At 41.2% G+C, this 18032-nt stretch overlaps 1 long non-coding RNA gene across 1 annotated transcript; it reads right to left on the reverse strand.

Moving 5' to 3' along the window:
• Nucleotides 1–12015: 12015 nt before the first annotated feature.
• LOC135421804 (uncharacterized) lies at nucleotides 12016–17294 on the reverse strand. The gene is made up of 3 exons (XR_010434204.1): nucleotides 17174–17294; nucleotides 16097–16260; nucleotides 12016–12429 (listed from the first exon to the last, which is right to left on the reverse strand). It is a non-coding gene; the product is annotated as an uncharacterized LOC135421804 (long non-coding RNA).
• Between the last annotated feature and the right edge of the window lie 738 nt (nucleotides 17295–18032).

An 18032-nucleotide genomic window follows, 5' to 3' on the forward strand; every position in this document is an offset into this window, starting at 1 on the left:
TACCCTGTTTATATATAAAAGTTAATTTAATTTTTTTTTCCTCAGAAATATTGGGGGAAATCTTAATTTTTGTTGAAAGGCAACCTGCATGTCTGTAGTTTAGGTTAAAAGGACTGTTTCAGAAACCTAAACTAATTAAAACAGAAATAAGTGCTTCAAAATGAATAGGTGATTTGTTTTGTACTGAGTTATTTTTCTTTATATTTCACACTTTGGTTCATCAATGCATTTGAGAGTTCAGGTTTCCATCATGGCTTAGGATAAGACATTTCCTGTGCCTCACATTTGTACAGGTGAGAGTAGTTCTCCTCCTAGCATTGCTGAGACAAAGTCATAATAAGCAAGAGAATTCCACAGCAAAATACACAGCAGTTGTGTCTTATGATGCATCTAATCTGTAAATTGAATCCTTAACTATAAGAGGTCCCATTTGCCTGACATCTTTACTCACATGAGTAGTCCTCACCCAAGGAATGGTAAAAGGGATACATCCAGTAAGCCATGCAAAGTTGAAGCCTTCAATGGCACATTTCCTGCAGAAGATATTGCCTTTCTGCTCTTATAGCAAAACCTTTCTGGGCAGTGGGATGTTGCCATATTGAATGTGAAAATTACTGGACTTATTTATTTTGGAAGGGAACATTAGCCATGTCCTAGTTTACAGCTGATATTTGTACTTATAAAACACTAATTGTGAACATATGATTTAATACAATGTGATAGCTGTAATAAAATAGGCATCCTTCTATGCATTAATCACATAGCTCTTTTCAGTGGTTCCAGTATAGAAGTTCTTACTTTCAAAGACTAATTTGATTGACATCTACTTGATATTCTGTGATGACTTTGACATATAGTATATGTGGTTGACAGGTGCGTTGGGTGTACTCTACAGATATAGATAGACTTAAAAAATATATTTTCTAAAGGTAATTGTATGGTTTAGATAAAATCTGCAGTTCTTCCCAACATAACAATTATAACTGGCAGCTCTCAACTGATGAAATATTCTAGTTTAAGACCACTTAAAAAAAAAAAAAAGCGACTGACACTTTAGATGAACAGAAAAATTCAGGGAGACTTTTGTCACTGCCTTCAGTGTATCCAGAAGCTAAGGCAGATCTCCCACTTTGAAGGGACTGATATAGACAGGGAATTGACACTTTACCTTGCTGCTGCTCCCCAAACTTAGCCAGGCTGTGCCCTGCACTTTCCTCTTTCCTCTCCCAGCTGTGTAATGTTTGTCTTTTTACCAATCCCAGTGGGACAAAACCACCTTTTGTTTATGTTGACTTAATTCCATTGGCATCAGTGGAGTTATTTTTGGCTTCAAACACATAACTTGGCAAAATAATTAGGTCAAATTTCTGTAGCATCTTTAGTCTGAGTGTGGGAAGGAGATGTTAAAGGGAGATATTAGGTATTTCTCTGTGCTTTAAAAAGGTGAGGCTCTTGGAGACCCGACTTCGATATTTGTTGTGAACATTTGTTCCACACTTCAAGAAAGGCCTTGGTAAGTTCATGCTAAACTGTGGGGATGTCATACTTTTCATTTAACAGGCAGGTTTGAGAATGGCAACCACTGTCCTTCAGTTCATAAGACTGCTGGCAATCCAACTCTTGGATTCCATTGTGGTGGTGATGGTGCCTTTCTGCTTGTATTGTTGTTTCTTACTAATTTGTGTTCTTCATCTTCCTGAATCATAGCAACTCTTGGTGCCTTCCTTGAAAGTATTGATGTGCCTAAGTTATGTGTGGGTCTGGCACAGTGGCTCTGGTATGGGAGGTGCAGTGGTGCTACCACACAGTGTTACAGCAGCATTGTCACAAACCTGGCTCTGTCACTTCTCTGTGGCTGCATAACCTTCCTCTCCCACAATTCTAAATTGCTCTATGGAGATGATCCATTAAGAATCACAATACAGCTTGAAAGTTTGAATAACCTTTGAAATTATTGACAAATCGGCCCCAATGGGCTGCATACGAGCCTCATGTAGAACAAGGGATCGATGACAAAGCTGCAGAGACAGGATCCAGGCTGCAGGAGCAATATGATTTTTGCATGCTGCCACTGGAGCACAAATATAGCAGGAAAGAGGCACTGTCTGAGTGGACCCTGCTTTTCTCCTTATGTGCTTTTGGCAGATTGACTTCACCAGCTGCCCCCTCACAGTGGGGCGTGGCCTCGTCATGAAGTTTGGAAGAAGTGAGAAGCTGAAGCCACCAAGGGCTATAACCCAGTGAGGACTTGCTTGAAGCTTGTGTTGTGTGAACCTGGAAACTCCAAGGGCACCTTCTCATCTCTGCAACTTCACCCACCACGTAAGGAAATCCTTGTGTGATCCCTGCTGCCACCACACAGAAACATCTGGAGTCTAAAACATCCATACAGCCACACACTAGCCTAACATTATTTCCACTTTGCAACTGGGGAAGAAACAGTTTGTTCAGAATCTCAAAAGAATTTTGTTTTAAAACCCAAGTCGCCAGTGTTTGAGACAAGTTTATTTGTTACTTTTCTTCCTTCCATTTTCTTCCTTCCATTTTCATGAGGTCCTTGAGTTTAACCATATCCATAGGAGTCCTGGCCATTGGGTCCATATTTGCTTTTTTCACCCTCTCTGATTTTTCTGGGCCATTCAGGAGGTTTGAAGCCAATGTACACACACTTAAAAGCTACTCCCCATTCTACAGGAAAAGGGTTATTTAGCAGAGTTTATTAACAAAGCTTAGACATTTGGTGGACTAATGCTCCTTTAGCACCACTATTTTCTTTTACCAGATAAATGTGTCCCACCCAGGTCTGTTTGGCACAACAGTGACCTCTAAAGGCTCGTTAGATTAATGGTATCTCCAGAGGTATCTGGCTTTAATTCTTATTTAAAGGTAGATGTGTGGCTCTGTATCAGGTATTACCCCCTTCATGCTGAGCACATCTTTAGAAAGGTCAGCTCTTGGAAAGATCTGAAAGCCTGCTCCTTTTCCCTTGTGCTGTATAAAGGCACCTGACCTTTCAGTGATCCTAATTTCTCTTCCTTTCCTCCTCTCTCCACCCTCCCTCCAACCCATTATTTATTGAAGTGGAATGGACTTTTTCCCTCTTTGGGGTTTTTTGTTTGTTTGTTTTTTGTTTTTCAAAATAGCTCCTAAAATAAGTGACCAAAACCAGTAATGGCACAAGTTAAAATCCATGTCACTTTGATATTTCAACAGGAGCCTTCTCTTTTCAGAGCAATCCCATTGTGTAAAATTTGGAGCTGTGTATATTGTTGTGCTCTGTCTTGCACGGGGAGAAGTCAGGTGACACAATTCACTGAGCTCCCTCCCCAGAGCCCAGCAGCAGCACACCAACCACCTCAGCTCATACACACCACAGCACTGGGATGCAAGGAGGCCCAAGAGCATACGCAGAAACTCTGCTTTCCTGTAAGAATTGAGATTCACACCTAATCCTCACGTGTTTGAAGTAAATCTTGATGCAGCCCGACTCTGGAGCCTCCTGCAGCAGAGGCTCTGAACTCACCCTGCTGCTGGAGGGGCTGCTGGGATGATGGTGGACGTGGGTTTTCCCCTGCTCAGCAGAGGGTTGAGGGTGTGGTCCTGGCTTCCCAATTTCCCTCAGGAGATGGGCAATGCCTTCATCACCATAGGCAGGGAGTTGTGGAGAGATGCAGCACACGCCCAGTCAAAGGTTTGTGAAGGGGCAGAGGAGCCGTGGGTGGGGACGGAGAGAGTGTGTGTGAAGCTGTTTGATCTCTTCCTGGCTCTGCTCCCAAGACCAAGTTTTGGTTGAGCAGCAGTGCCTTGAGCACTCCCAATGACCCAGGAACTGATGGGGCTGAGGACTCCAAACAGGTCAGTCTGGTGGCAGCTTGTGGAAACCTGTGATCGTTTGACAGAAGTGATGGTGTGCTCCTTATGTTATTTTTAGGAGATAAGTGCATTTAAATGCAAGATATGTATGTTAGGGTTTTTTTCACTTTAAAACATATTTTTTCACTACTAATACCAAGAAACTGGAGTTTGATTGAGCAGGTTAAAGACAGGAGGAAGAAGAAGAAGGAATAAAGCCCAGGGGAAGAGGTAAGGGAGGACGATGGGTCAGCAAGGGTTGAAATAAAGCAGAGGAAGCAGAGTGTAAATATGAGCAAAGGGGCAAAGTGAGACAGGGGACAGTGAAGACCTGGAGGAAATAGGAAAGCCTTGAGTAATTGCAGGATTTTAAAGACAGCTGCAATGGGCAGGAGGCAAAAGTTGAAGCAAAACCCGTGATCCTACCTAGACACCTCAATTATCACTGCAGCTTTCCAGCTGTGAATTGTACGTGTCTCCTGTTCAATTGACTTGCTGTCCCTTTCCCCAAACCACTTTACCTCTGTTTCTAAAGGGGAAGTTTTCTAGTTTATCAGTTGTATTTTTTTTAATTGAAAAGTGACATGGTTTTGGCAAACTCGTTTTCTGTCAGCAAGAAGCTGGTTAGCTCTTTGGTTGGTTCCACTTCCCTGGGAGTTATCACTAATTGATTTTTTTTTTTTTTTGTTCAAATCACTGCACTCCAGGGGCTTGTCTTTCTTGCTAAAATAAGACTAAACCCAGCTGCAGTAGGAGGTGGTATCCCTGCCTGGGCTGTTCAATCCTTACACTTTTATCGTGAACATCTCTGCCCTTTTTGTATGGTCCTGATGGCATTCTTTGCTTGAGAGTTTTTCTCCCAAAGGGTTGCTTGCTCCCACTCAACAGGGGATTTGCTGCTTGATTTTCTGTGGAGCTGGGTTCATCTGGAATTAATAAAAAGGTCTCTTAATTCAGCTTGGCCAATTCAGCCATAGCTGATTGAGAAGCACATTATAGATAAAATTATTTTGTTTTGGACCTCACAAGAGCACCCTTTTGCCCAGGTTTGGGAGAAAGACTTAGAACAATGAGATTCTGCTGGAGATTTATCATGTGCCTGGTGACAAGGAGCTGGAGAATTATCTAATATTACTCAAAAAGAGAACATGATGCATGCAAAGCTGTTCAGAAACAATATTAGCCAGAGTCATTATTAAAAACCTTCTAGAATTCAAAGTGTGACTGTAGACAAAAAGCCTAACTTGAGAGGATGAGAAGGAAATGAAACACCCTTTGCTTTAAAGTACCCATACGAAAACATTGTGAGAGAGAACTAGCTCCAGTTTACAGAAACACAGCCAATGGCTGAGCGACCTGAGGAAGAAGACGCTGTTCAAATTGCTGAGCAAAGCACATCTGGGGCTGGGGAGTGGGTTCACCTCCCAGCCATCGTGCCCAGAGGGGGCCATGAGCCCCCCAAGAGCACTGAGGGTCCCCCCACTCCGGTGGCAGCCGTGTGTGCAGCCCCGTGCAGCACCACAGCGTGTCGGGGGGCTGCTGTGCCAGGAGCTGGCAGAGCACAGCCTGGCATGGAGGTGGTGGGGGTTTTGCCTGTGTAGGGACTTAGGAGGCGTAGGGTTTGCCTCTGTGTGATTAGCACTCCCTGTGACCAGGGGCACTTTGGATGTATCTCGCTCTGTTTATGTTTTTGGTTCTTATAATGAAAATGAGATCCCTCGTGTAGCCCTCTGCCATTTTGCACGTCAAGCTGAAAGTATATATGCTCGTTGTGGGTATTAGTGTCTCAGCTTAATGACAGAAGCCTCGGACAAATAAATCCATGTGCCATGGAGGATTTTCCTAATGAAATTGAAGTACAATACTGTTTACATAATGTCCTTTAGACTCTATTCAAAACAGCAAATGCTGGACGTTGCTGTTATCCACCGACACCAGCTAATACAGGCAGAAATGAAAATGTAATGCAAAGTGGCAGCTCCTTTTAACTTTTCTCAAAGTCTTTGTGTAGTGGCTCTGAGCATCCCCTCTGAACTTTTCCCCTCTTGGGTGCTGGGTTTTTTTATATGTTTGTTTTTGCTGGTTTTTTTTTTTTGTTTGTTTTTTTTTTTTTTTTTTTTTTTTTTTTTAATATATTGACATTCCAGCCCTTGGAACAAGGTCTTCACTCCTTTTCTCATTTCGAGATCTTGTTTTGGGAGAGCTCTAACACCTGTCCACTGATCGCCTGCCAGTCTGCATCTGTGCCCAGCTGACAGAGCTGTCTGCTTTGACTAATGATGTGATTGATGGACAAAATAAGGAAGAACACACAAAAAAACATTTCTGTCTGGTCTGGTGTGTCAGCAAGCCTTCATCAAGTGGCTGCTGAAGGTATATTTTGCTGCATGCCTCATTACACAGTAATGGCATTCCCAGGCAAAGCTGTTTCTTTTCATGACACAAGACAGCAGGCAGCTTTATGGACTCTGGGCCTATCGAGCCTGGAGGAGAGAAGCACTAAAGAGTGGTCATTTCCAAAAGTGCCTGAAGTTGCTTTTTTGTTGTCATGAATTTAATATGAATCAACACAATATGAAATGAGCATGAGGAATTTTAGTGACTAGTCATTTTTTAAGACTGCTGTCTAAACAGCCATCAAGAAAAAAAAAAAAACATTTTCTTCTACCAAACCTGTTGCGAAAAGAAGTCATCTGTCAATTTTATTGCGTTAAAAAAGTGCACAGAGGTGCATAGTCCAAACAAATGTGTGCTTCACTGCTAAACATATGGAAAACACCACATATGTGAAGGAAGAAAAAGGCAAGTAACTGACAGACTGAATGCAGTATTTAACAACTAAGGTTTAAATGGCTCTTTCTGTAAATTTGTATGAAGAACACTCTTGTGCAGTTCATATATTACATTAGGGGACTGCCTGCTTCGGGAAATGCAACAATGAAGTGATAGCCATTAGGCAACGTGACACAGGGCTGTGGAAGGGTGGCCATGAAACCCCCAGCACACCTTTTGCTCACAGTGGGCAGTGAGGGATAAGCAGGACTGATCCAAGGAAAGAGGGATGCAGGTGGAAGGGAGGTTCCTCCCCTACACACAGCATCCCACCTCCATTTTCCTCCTTTGCTCAAAGGTGTGCCAGTCACATCCATCCTCCATCCTTCCCACAGCTTCTTTTCACTCGGTTTCTCCCTTCCTCCCAATGCTTGTTACTTCCCATTTAGTTTTTGCATTTTTAAATACTTAATTTCATTCAGGAAAAGCACCAGAAAATCAGTTAGGTTTGTTCACAAAAAAAATCTTTGGATTGTTTTCCTGTTCCCAATACAGGAGGTCTTTTACAGTGGGTTATTGGGAATAATTTGCGAATTTAATGAGTTGTGATTAGTTAAGAAACTGTTCTTCATATAATAAATACTACACAATAAATTAGAAAATGTATATGAGTTCTTTATACCCACTTAAAGAGAGAAAAACATCGATGTAAATTCTTGTTATGACAAATGTAAAAGATAATCTTTTAAAGTGCATTTAATTTACTGTAATAGTAAGAACCACTTTATCGATGCCTAAGAGTACAGAAAAAAAATGAATACAGGATAATTCAAAGCAAATAAATAGCATGATTAAATTCAGTATGGCACTTACTTACAGACACAATCGTGTTACCCTTACATATGAGTTGAAAGAATAATAATAGAAATACCATTTTTGATTCAAGAATAAAAGACTTCTTTGTAGATGTGAATAACTACAGGCTGTTAACCTGCTTTCTCTAGTCTTGATACTAAATAAGGCAATTTCAGGCTCAAGGGAAGAAGAAATTCTGTTGATTGAAAAGTTTAAACAAAGTAATTATTCTATCAAGTGCAGTAGGGGAGCTAAGTACCACGAAATATCAAACACCTGCAGCTTTCCAAGAAGTTCTCTGCTGAAAACCAGAAGCAGCTGGGTGGAGGAGAGGCCATTTTATCAGTAACCAATGGGTTTCTGTGCTCCACTGACCTTGAAGTCAATACCAGTGCCAAGAGCTCACTGTCTGCTGTTTCTTCTTGCATTATTGGTTTGAGGACCATAAAAATGTCAGAGAGATTTACTATAAATCACAATTCAGTGGGGTTTTGTTGTCTTGGTTCATTTTTTTTGCTTTAGCTGAGCCTGACCATACTCATTTGCGAATGGAGGGCAAGCAGTTAGCAGGACATGTCTCGTTGCCTTTTCCAGGGAGCTTTGCTGTTTCACTAACCAGGAGTTTTGTGTTTCTGTGCTAATTTGGTTACGTCGGTGGGTGGGGTTGGGTGGGGGCAGCTCGTAGGAGCTGTGGTGCTCCCGCTCTGGGCTGTAGTGGGAGCCCAGAGAGGATGGATGGCTATTTTCTTATCTCCCTCGCTGCTTTTTTTTTTTTTTTTTAATCACTCGGATACAGTTTCTGCTTTGGTAAGGTAGACATTCAATTTTTTTGGCCTCTTTTCCCTGAAGTTGTAGTGTATGTCAAATTTGTCATGGTTTAATGGCTTACTGTATTTCCCTCCACTGGAACCACTAAACACATTTTCATTTAAGTTGGGATCTTTAAAGAATGATCATCTTATCCATCTGTTCAGAAAGCACAAAGACACAAATCTGGGTCAGAAAAGAGACTTGGAAAAATCCCCTGTACTCAATCAGTTTCTGGCAAGTGAATTTGTCTCATGACTTCAGGAGCTGGTGGAAAAAGAGAGAATTTAGCTGCAAAAATATTCTGTTATCAGCTCTTTGCTTGGAGCCATGGCAAACAGGTTTCCAGTTTTGTAGATGGTAGCAGAGGAACTCAAAAGGATATTTAACCTTAGGTTATTTTCTTTAATCTTAGAAGAACCAGCCACCCGTTAACATGCCTATATATATATATTTATATATAGGAGCATACAATCTTTTCTTTCCTAATCAGGTTTGTGTATCTCCCTTGATTGATTTTTCTTTTTCCTAAATCTGTAATAATTTTTCTTCATGCTTTCTGCATCCTGTCCAGCTTTTCTTTCTGTTCTCTGTTTGTGATACAGTAGTTAAAGCCTATGGCTCTAGAAAAAATCTGCTCATTTCTTCATTGTTTCTGACAGGGGAAAAAAAAGCCTCTGAAGATCAGATGGCTCAATTAAGTGTCATTTGAATTGGAGGGTGATGGGGGATGCATTTGAGGTATTGGGAGTATTTTATGAGAATGTCTTTTTATAGGGATTATGTGTATAGACAGAAAAGCAGGTGTTATCCTTCCATGTTATTTTGAACCCTGGTCCTGGGAGTGGAATCCATAGTTCCCTCAACCTTTGAACTACAGATTCAAATTTTTCCAGGATGAGTAGTTTTTATTCCCCTTAAGTTTCTATTGATTGAAATGGGGACTTGGCACGGACGAGACTTTTGAACTGTGCGTTGTTGAACTTGGCTGCTGAGGTTGATTTGTGCTCCTTGTTCCTACTGGAATCACCAGGAACCTGTGAACACACCCCAGAACACCTGCCCACCCTGGGAAAAGCAGGCTTTTGGTTCTGCAAAGTTGGTATTCATGTTTTCAATATTTGTTTCTGTTGAAGGCATTGTAATTGCTATTTATCCATATTGATTGTTATTAATATCATTTGTTCATATTAATTAGCTGAAAGGAACAGGATTGAAAGGACAAAGGCTGTATGCAATTCCCACAAGGGAAGGGAGGGAGATGCTCCTGCACAACCAGGATGGGGTTGTTCTTTGTTGATAGTGAGGAACTCTGTTTCCTTTTAAGACATGACATCCAAAGTCCTGGGAAAGCATTTGGCTTAGGTCATGCTTTCCCTGCTCCTTTCTCCCTGTTGACTGGATGTGATCCTACAGTAACTTCTCTGAAATGCAGACCAAAGTCTTCTCTTGAAACAACCAGCCCTGCCTTTGCATGGTAAGTGATTGTGGCAGCAAGGCTGGGATACACAGCAATGGTGAGAATCCTGTTCTACAAAAAAGCTACAAAAAATATACAATAATCCATGGATTGGAGGATTAGAATGCTGTAGGCATGTCAGATTCTGTGAGGTTTAATGGAAAAATCTTACATACTTGTTGATTATTAACATGAGGTCTTTTTCCACTTAAAAAGAAGAAAAACTAATTATTAGTTCCTGAGTGCTCTGTGACCACTGATCTTTATAGAGTGCTATGATGACTAGAGCTGAGTGAATAACTGATGTTTCCGTTCCTTGGCAATACTAAATGTGGATAAATAGTTCAGTCAAATGAATTCTTTTTCTTCCACTTACTTGACTGTTGACTTTTATTTCTTTTTGTAGCTTTCGAAACAGAATGGAAGAAAATGTCAAAGAAAACTTCAGTTTAAAATGTTTCAATATTCTCAGATTTTTATTTGTTGGTGTTGCTGTGCTCTTACCAATGCGGATGGTGCAGTGAAGTGGAAGTGAATTTCTAGCTGTTTCCCTGTTTTCATACTTGGTTTTGGTTTGGTTTTGTTTCAACTTGAGAGAAGGTTTTTGGTAGAATGATTTTGCTTGTGTTTAGTGACAGTACCTTGCATATGGGAGTCATTAAGATGTGAGATTAAGAACCTATCAGCTGAAGGCAGTAAAATCAATTTTAAACTTCTGGTGTCCACGAGAGGGGAAGAATCCTGCCCTTTGTTAGCATGTCCCTCAAGTTGTAACAGTGGGGTGCTTAAGGCTGATAGGGAGCTTAAATCCATTTGGTAACCTCTCAGACCAAGCCATTGAAGGGAGCTGGATGTGTTTGTGAGTAGGGATTGATCCTCAGCCACTGGAGAAGTTTCCTCTCCATTTATGTTGCTTTTTTTTTTGTCCCCCTGCAATGTTTTGGATAGGGGTCTATACCACCATCCAAAGCAGTGAGCTCTAGTGCATTTTTGACCATACCTTTTCTCCTTAAGAATGTCCAGCAATGAGCACAGTGGAGGAGCTACTTTGTCTATCTGTTCAAAATCTGTTAGTGTGAAATGTATGGTGAATATACACTCTATTGTATTAAATCTTATATGCATATGCAACACATTAGGAGAATGCCGTGTATAATGCAGCCACCATATGTCATATAAAATAAAAATGAAGAGGGTATATGAGCAAATACTGTAGAGCATATGGCAATATGAATATTAACCTCAATCTATAAATAGCTTCTGAAGTATCTCTTTTAAAATAGGGAAAGAAACGTAACATAATAGCAGTTGAGTAGAAATCGTGCGTCCTTTAAAGTTCTTGATGTCAAGGAGGCAAAATACCATTTCAATACTTAGATTTAATATGTACTTCACACAAAAATAAATCATGTAATATTTTCATGGCAGGCATAGAATTTTATGATTTTTATGACGATCATGGAATTGGGATTCATATTTTATAGACAGCACTAATAACATAAAGAAAATGCACCAGGAAAAAGGTCTTAAGGAGAAAGGAATGGCAGTCGCAGGAAGGAATGGAAAACTTAGTGTAATTAGGCTTTTTTATAGGTTTTGGGTTCGTATTCAGAATAGCTTTTGGTATATTCACAAGGCAAGCACATTGATTTTAAGTGTTTAAAATGGAGAACAATAATTTGCCCAGTTTCCTATTGCAGTCATTTAACTAATTGCTTTCGGAGGTGATCTAATACATGTTTGATCTTAGGGCTGGTTTTGTTCTTATATGGGGTTTATACATGCTGACCATTATTTGGTGTCTAATTCTCTTACCACCAAACCTCCAGTTCAGATCTTCTGAAAGACAGGGATAGTGTAACATACTATGTAGTGTAACTTCAGTTTGCTCATTGCATTCTCTATCAGTGACTGTGCCAAAACCTAATCTCATATGGAGAGACTCTTGCTAACGAGGACTTGTCAGCCAGCATTACCCCAGAGAAAACAGTATCTCCTTCTATGTGGGATGCTTTGAAGAGGGGGCAGAGAACAGTATGAATGTATGCCCTAGGCAAAATTAAAAGATGAACCTTGGTTATCTTGAGCTTCCCTGGCATATGGGGCAGTGCTAGAACAGAATCAACACAACAACAGATGATGGTTTTACCAAGCAGCTTAATGGTGATATTCTGCCAGGACAATGTGAGGACTTGGATTTGATGCCCACTTTTGTTTATCAGGGGACTTTTTACTTGGGTTCCCTGCTCCCCAGGTTATGCATTACAGATTTGGTTACACTGGGGAACCACAAGGGAAATATTCTATATCTTTCATATGGAAAGTGCCTCAGTTTTCACACAGGCTTAGGTTCCAGGCTGTTTACCGTATCTTACTTTCTTTGAGAGGAGTGCTGCCATGTGAGTTTGAATGGCTGGTCAGTGCTCTGGTTTTGCAAAGGGTGATTCCAGTCCTCATGAGTTATTTTCAACTTAATTACTTTTCATTTGAGTAGAGGATCCCAACTAGATGGAGGAAAAGCAGGCTATGAGGAGAAGGAGGACTGCTTGAGGAAGAAAGGGGAACAGTGCAGTAGGAAGAGAGGGAAATCCTTTTCTGGTACAGAAGAAACAAGGTGCACAGGAAGGAAGGTCCTGGCAGTGGGAGTTTTGAGCTTCTGCCTTGAAGCAGCCAAGCTGAAGTGCCTGCCAAGAAAATGAAAAAGGATATTTTCTTTTACTGAGAATTAGCCCAGTCCGTGTTTTTATTGCTAAGGGGGCACAGGATAATGCTGCTATCAGCTTTGTTATTTACTTCATCTCTGGCTTGCTCAGCAGCTGCTTCCTTGAATCAACATGTCCCTACCAAATTACAGTATGGTTTTTTTCAGTTAATTTCTGAAACGAACCAAAAGTCTTTTAAGGCAAGGAATGGATTGCTAGGGAGTCTGACTTGGGGGCTGCTTTAACAATATTTTATATGGTAGAAACTTTGAGGAGATGACCCTTTGACCTGGCATGGATTTGCTAATGACCAGGCTGTATGTGAAGGGCTCAGTCCATGCTCCAGTCCTGGGATGCAGCAATGAAAAATACACTGGTGCTATCAGTGTGGCACTTTCTCCCAGAATTCATAAGTTATCCTAGAAGACTTCCCAGGTGTCACCTAACAGGAAAAATGTCAAAAGCCTGTGCTTAGCAGCAGCAGGAGGCAGAGCCTTGCTGGCAACAGCTCTTTCCTTTCATCCTGATGGCAGGCCAGCAAAGACCATTCCTGGGAACACTGGCAGCAATGGGGAACCTTTCTGCTGTTAAATGTTTCAATTTCTACTGCCTTATCTCAGATGTTTAGACTGGTGCTTTGGCATTAGGCACATAAAATGTGCTCCGTGAGGGTGAATTACAGCATCACCTGCACATGCACCATGGTGCAAATTCATGATTAGGGGCAGGTACCAAAGTGCAGCTTGTGCTTTAGCACATAGTCCCATGAAGTGTCTGGATGTGCTTTCAAGGTCCCTGTCAGCACGTGGGGTTTGTTACCTGTACACCAAGGAGCTGTGTGTTGGGAAGCAGGTTGACACAACTCTAGGTATTACTGGGAATTTGTAGAACACAGGAGGCCAAAGGTAGGAGCACACTGTTTTTGTTAGAGATTAGTAGCAGTCTTGTACTAACTTGAGCCACCCACTGCCGGGGGACAAGCCTTTGGAGGAGAAACCCTCTTGCTGTAGTCCATGGCAGGGTGACACTGCAGGTGACTGCTCACCTGGCAGGAGTTACTCCTAAATACTTTGTAATACTCTAATATTGCTAATTTTCCATATTTAACATATAATATTAGAACTTGATGGTCTCAAAAAGCCATTACAGACAATATTGCTTGTAGATGTGTGTAAGCTGTAATTCCCTAAGTGCATATTTATCTGACTGAGCTCTGACAGTGTGTCTGTCACACTTCCACTCAGCTACTCTGTTCAATGGGGGTCTTCTGGTCATGATTTTTTAATTCTAAGTGGGGTGCTTTGGTCCAGCTATGTTTTACTTTCCACCAGGTTAATAACAGTTAGTAGAAATAACACTGCAGACCACGCTTCTCATAGCAGTTGTCATTACTAGCAAGCATAGTAAAGAAAAATAATTGACTAGCAAAAGGTTTGATAACTCCGAGTTTTATGTTTCTCAGAAATGACTCATTCCCATATGCATCCTACAAACTGCATTCTGCACGCTGAACTCGCCATAACCTGCTCTTAGAGAGGCTCTTCTCTCACATTCCCATTTTGGCATTAGAAGCAATAAAAGTAACAGCAGCTTTGAAGAGTATGTAAATGTATAATGGCTTTCCAAAGCGGATTGATAATTACTTATTGCACTAAATAATCCTAGAAGTATGTTAGAGGAGGAATGTGAACAGAACGAATGAACTTACATAAGTAGAGAAATCTATGAATCCCTTCTGCTGTCTGATTCATTTAAACAGTCTTATTACAGTATCAGTGTGGAGGGGAGATAATGAAGGTTGTCTTATGTTGTTATATCTTTTTTCCAGCTTGTTTTATTTTAAGAAGTGCTATGGGTGGAGGTAGCAATCACCAGTGCCACTAGAATGCTGCATTTACCTCACTCTGCATAGCATGGGGCATGCAGCAAACATGTTAAATGTAAGAAGTTAAATTCTTGTGCAGTAAATATTTAATATTTTGACTGCTCTAAATTGGAATGTTGTTGTTTTGACAAACATTTCCTTTTGTAGAATTTTTTTTTAAAAAATAAACCTTCAGCAGGCACCAACTAGATTAATTTGACCTTTTAAAAGCTAATTTCCAAGAATTACCTCCTCTTTTATACTAAATTATTTTGTAAATAAAAAGGTGTGACAGAGGAGCATAGGAAGCAATTGGACTTTATTCATCAATGTCTGTCTCTTGAAATCAGTCAGCACAAGGGAGCTCGATATTTCTGCTAGAGGACAGGTAGTAAGTAAGATGTTGCTCGCTACTTTTTCCTTTCTTTTTTAAAAATAATTTTTGAAGGTTGACTTTTCGGTAGGTAGCTTTTAATTTAGGGGGTAAGAAACAACACTTGTGCTTTATCCATTCGCAGTAAATATGAGATTCATTTTTATGGTATGAAGGAGTTGTTTTGGTGTCTTCTGCAGGGATACTGGGAAGGTGGAATTTTCAGAGGTGCTGAATGACACAAGCAAAGAGGTAGCTCAGGTTGCATCCAGCTGAAATGCAAGTCTTTAAACTCATACAGCTGCAAACATCCATTTGAACCTTTAACTGAGTTGTGTGTAATTTAAAACTAATTATTACTTGAGATGTACACAGAGTGGGAATAAGAATGTGTGTGTGCCCTTCCCTCCCTTTCTGGCGGTTGGATTTGAGCTGAATTTCCGTGGACTCTGCCCTGTTTGTGGCCACCAGGCACCGGCAGCAGTGGGGGCACCGAGGGCTTGAGCAGCAGCTATTTTTGCAGCAGTGCCACGGTGGAGAACAAGGCCTGGGTATTGTAAAGGGGGCAAGTGCATGTCTCTTTTTCAATGTAATTTATTTCTATTTCTATCTCTGATCACAATTTTTGCCCTCGGTGAAGTCTTGGGACCGGGAACGTTATCCCCTGCGTAGGGGAAAGATGATGCAATGCTGACACGGTTCCTGCCTCCTCGTGTTGCCTGTGTCCCACCTTCAACTCTGATGGAGGGGTTACTGTGCTGGGCATGTGCAGGGCATTCACTTCATTTAACCAGTTAAGGGAGCAGTTATTTTTTAGCTGATCTTTTTAAATCACTGAATATGTTGAGTTGCAAGGGACCCACAAGGATCATCGAGTCCAGTGTGCCTGAAAGCATTGTCAGGCAGGTTAAAATCTTATATAGCCAGCTGTTCTTGCTGAGGAGGGTCAAAAGAACTACTTACTTATCACAGAATCCATGACAAATTCATTGATATTGAATATATCTCAATTAGCAAAATTAACTGAAAACATTTAACTTGAATTAGTCAGTGTTTTGTTTTTTATGAATGCCTGACTCTCTCTTCTGGAAAAGAATGTTTGTTTGCTTGTTTTCTTAATAAAACCCCCCTGGAAAATATTTGGAAATATCTTATTTTAGGGCTAACATCCTTGGAAGAAATCAGCTAGAATTACACCTTCTCTGTGAAATAGCAGCAATTAGGACAGACGCCCTCCTCTAACTCTGAGCCAGGCAGCTTGGGTGACAAATATGTCAAATTAATACATCACCAGGTATGAAAGCGCAGTTAGAATTTGACTGAGGTACTTCCAGCCTGAAAAAGAGAACGATTTATCAATGCAAACTTAATAACATCTATTTGAATCTAACTAAAAATCAATATTTCATTACCAAATTGTTAGTGAGAATGAAGAAAAATTGCGGAAGTCGGGCAGTTTGGTGGAAGAGAAGCATCAGGAGTTCAATGTGAAGACGGGATGATTCATGAGGCCAGGCCGGTGGAAGGGTGAAGGAGGACGAATGCAGAAAACTTGGAGGGCCCTTTCTCTGGTGACCTTGGCAGCGAAGGGAAAAAAAAAAAAAAATACCAGAAAATGAAAGTGACTGTCAACTCCCAACAGGGATGGATCACACCATAAATCAAGCACAGCCCTGAGAGAGAAGAGAGGGGCTTAGGGTGGGGGGAGAGCACAGCGGGGGAGACCGTTGGGTAATTTAACTCTTTGAACCTTGGATGCCTTTTATTCGTACTTTAGCGGAGTTGGTAAAACATATGTGAACCCCTTCCCTTTGCAACAGTTTACATAAAAATGTGTCAGGGGCAGATAGATGGTGAGACATTGCTTTCCATTGGCTGGGATTTAGAGTACAGTACCAATAAGCATTTCCTTCAGCCCAGGAAAAGAGAAAAATGAGAGACTGAGGCTCCTGTGACACATAACTAAATCAGTTGGTTGGGAGGCCTAATCCGGGAGAGACTTTTTGGTGATTTGCAGGGAAAAAAAATATAGATTTAAGGACATTAGTATTTCTATTACTGAAATAATCTATTGATCCAAACAGCAAGCAAAAAATCACTCCTTTAAACCTAAAATACAAAGGAAACTGAAGAGCTCTTGGATTTTTTTTAAACTTTTAATATTTGTTTAGTTCTTGAAATCTGTTCTCTGACAGAAGTGAAGGAGGTGGCTGCCAGAGAGGGGCTTGTAACTGTCCTCTGAAAGGGGTGGAAGGGGATTTGTAGGAAATGTGAATATTAGCTCTCTCAATCAGAATTAAAACAGTGTCTTAGCACTTTGTTTGCTAAAGAGTGGCACAGAGCATTCCCTGCTGTTTTTTAGAGAGACTAGATTTTACCCTTTGCCCTGATAGATCTTCTTATATTTTAAGACTTCTTTTTCTTTTCTTATCTATCACAAGAAGGGACCTGTGTTTTCTTTTGTGACCCAAAAGGACATGCATTCATACCATCCATGAACAGTGAACCTTTCATTTTCAGTTGTAAAAAAGACTTGCAGTAGAAAATCTGTAATCCTACTGTGGTGGGAGTCAAGCTCCTTGTGCATCCACAGGTTTCCATGAGGGCACAATGTTCAGTATGTTCTGATCCATTCTGCATGGAAAGGTAACCGTGGCTGTTATGTTTGCCTTCTGCCTTTCTCTCTGAATATTGAGAGGTGGTAGAAATGCTAGAGGTATTAGAAATGCACCTTGGGAATGCCCTGTTGGAAATGCTCCAGTGAGGCTCCTGCTGAGGTCCAGCTGGCTGTGACACGTCTTTGGAACCAGTGTCAGGGGGTGGTTGTTGTGTTTCCACACCCCTCATAATGGCCTTCACCATGTGTGTGCTGGGTACAGCATAGTTTTCCATCCCCTGGGGAGAAGTAGGAAGCTGGCTCCAAAGCTCTTAAGGCTCATATAACTACCTGTGGCTTGAAAGTGGTGGGAAGATGCAATGAAATGTGAACTAGTGGGTTGGGGGAGAGGGACTGGTGTGCTAAAAATCTCCCATTTCAAAGGAGGAGGAAAGCCCAGAAACTGTGGCACTAGTCACTTTATTAAGCCAGTGGAAGTCAGATTTGCTTGAGTCTGGGGCATTCTTGGCCCAACTTTGTGTGGAGTGAGCCTGAAAGCTAATATGTTTACTCTTTCTTGACTTAATTTTCAGTTTAACCCATTTGCTGATCTGTCTTGAGGCATTTGCCTGCCTGGTGCCACCCACAAATGAGTGGAATGGTGTCTGGCACCATGCAGATATGGGGGACTGGGCATGGGCTGTCACCTCTGAGTTCTCCCAAAGGTGAAGACTCAGGACTGCACAGGCAGC

The sequence above is a fragment of the Pseudopipra pipra genome, chromosome 14, assembly GCF_036250125.1.
Source record: "Pseudopipra pipra isolate bDixPip1 chromosome 14, bDixPip1.hap1, whole genome shotgun sequence".
Lineage (NCBI taxonomy): Eukaryota > Metazoa > Chordata > Aves > Passeriformes > Pipridae > Pseudopipra > Pseudopipra pipra.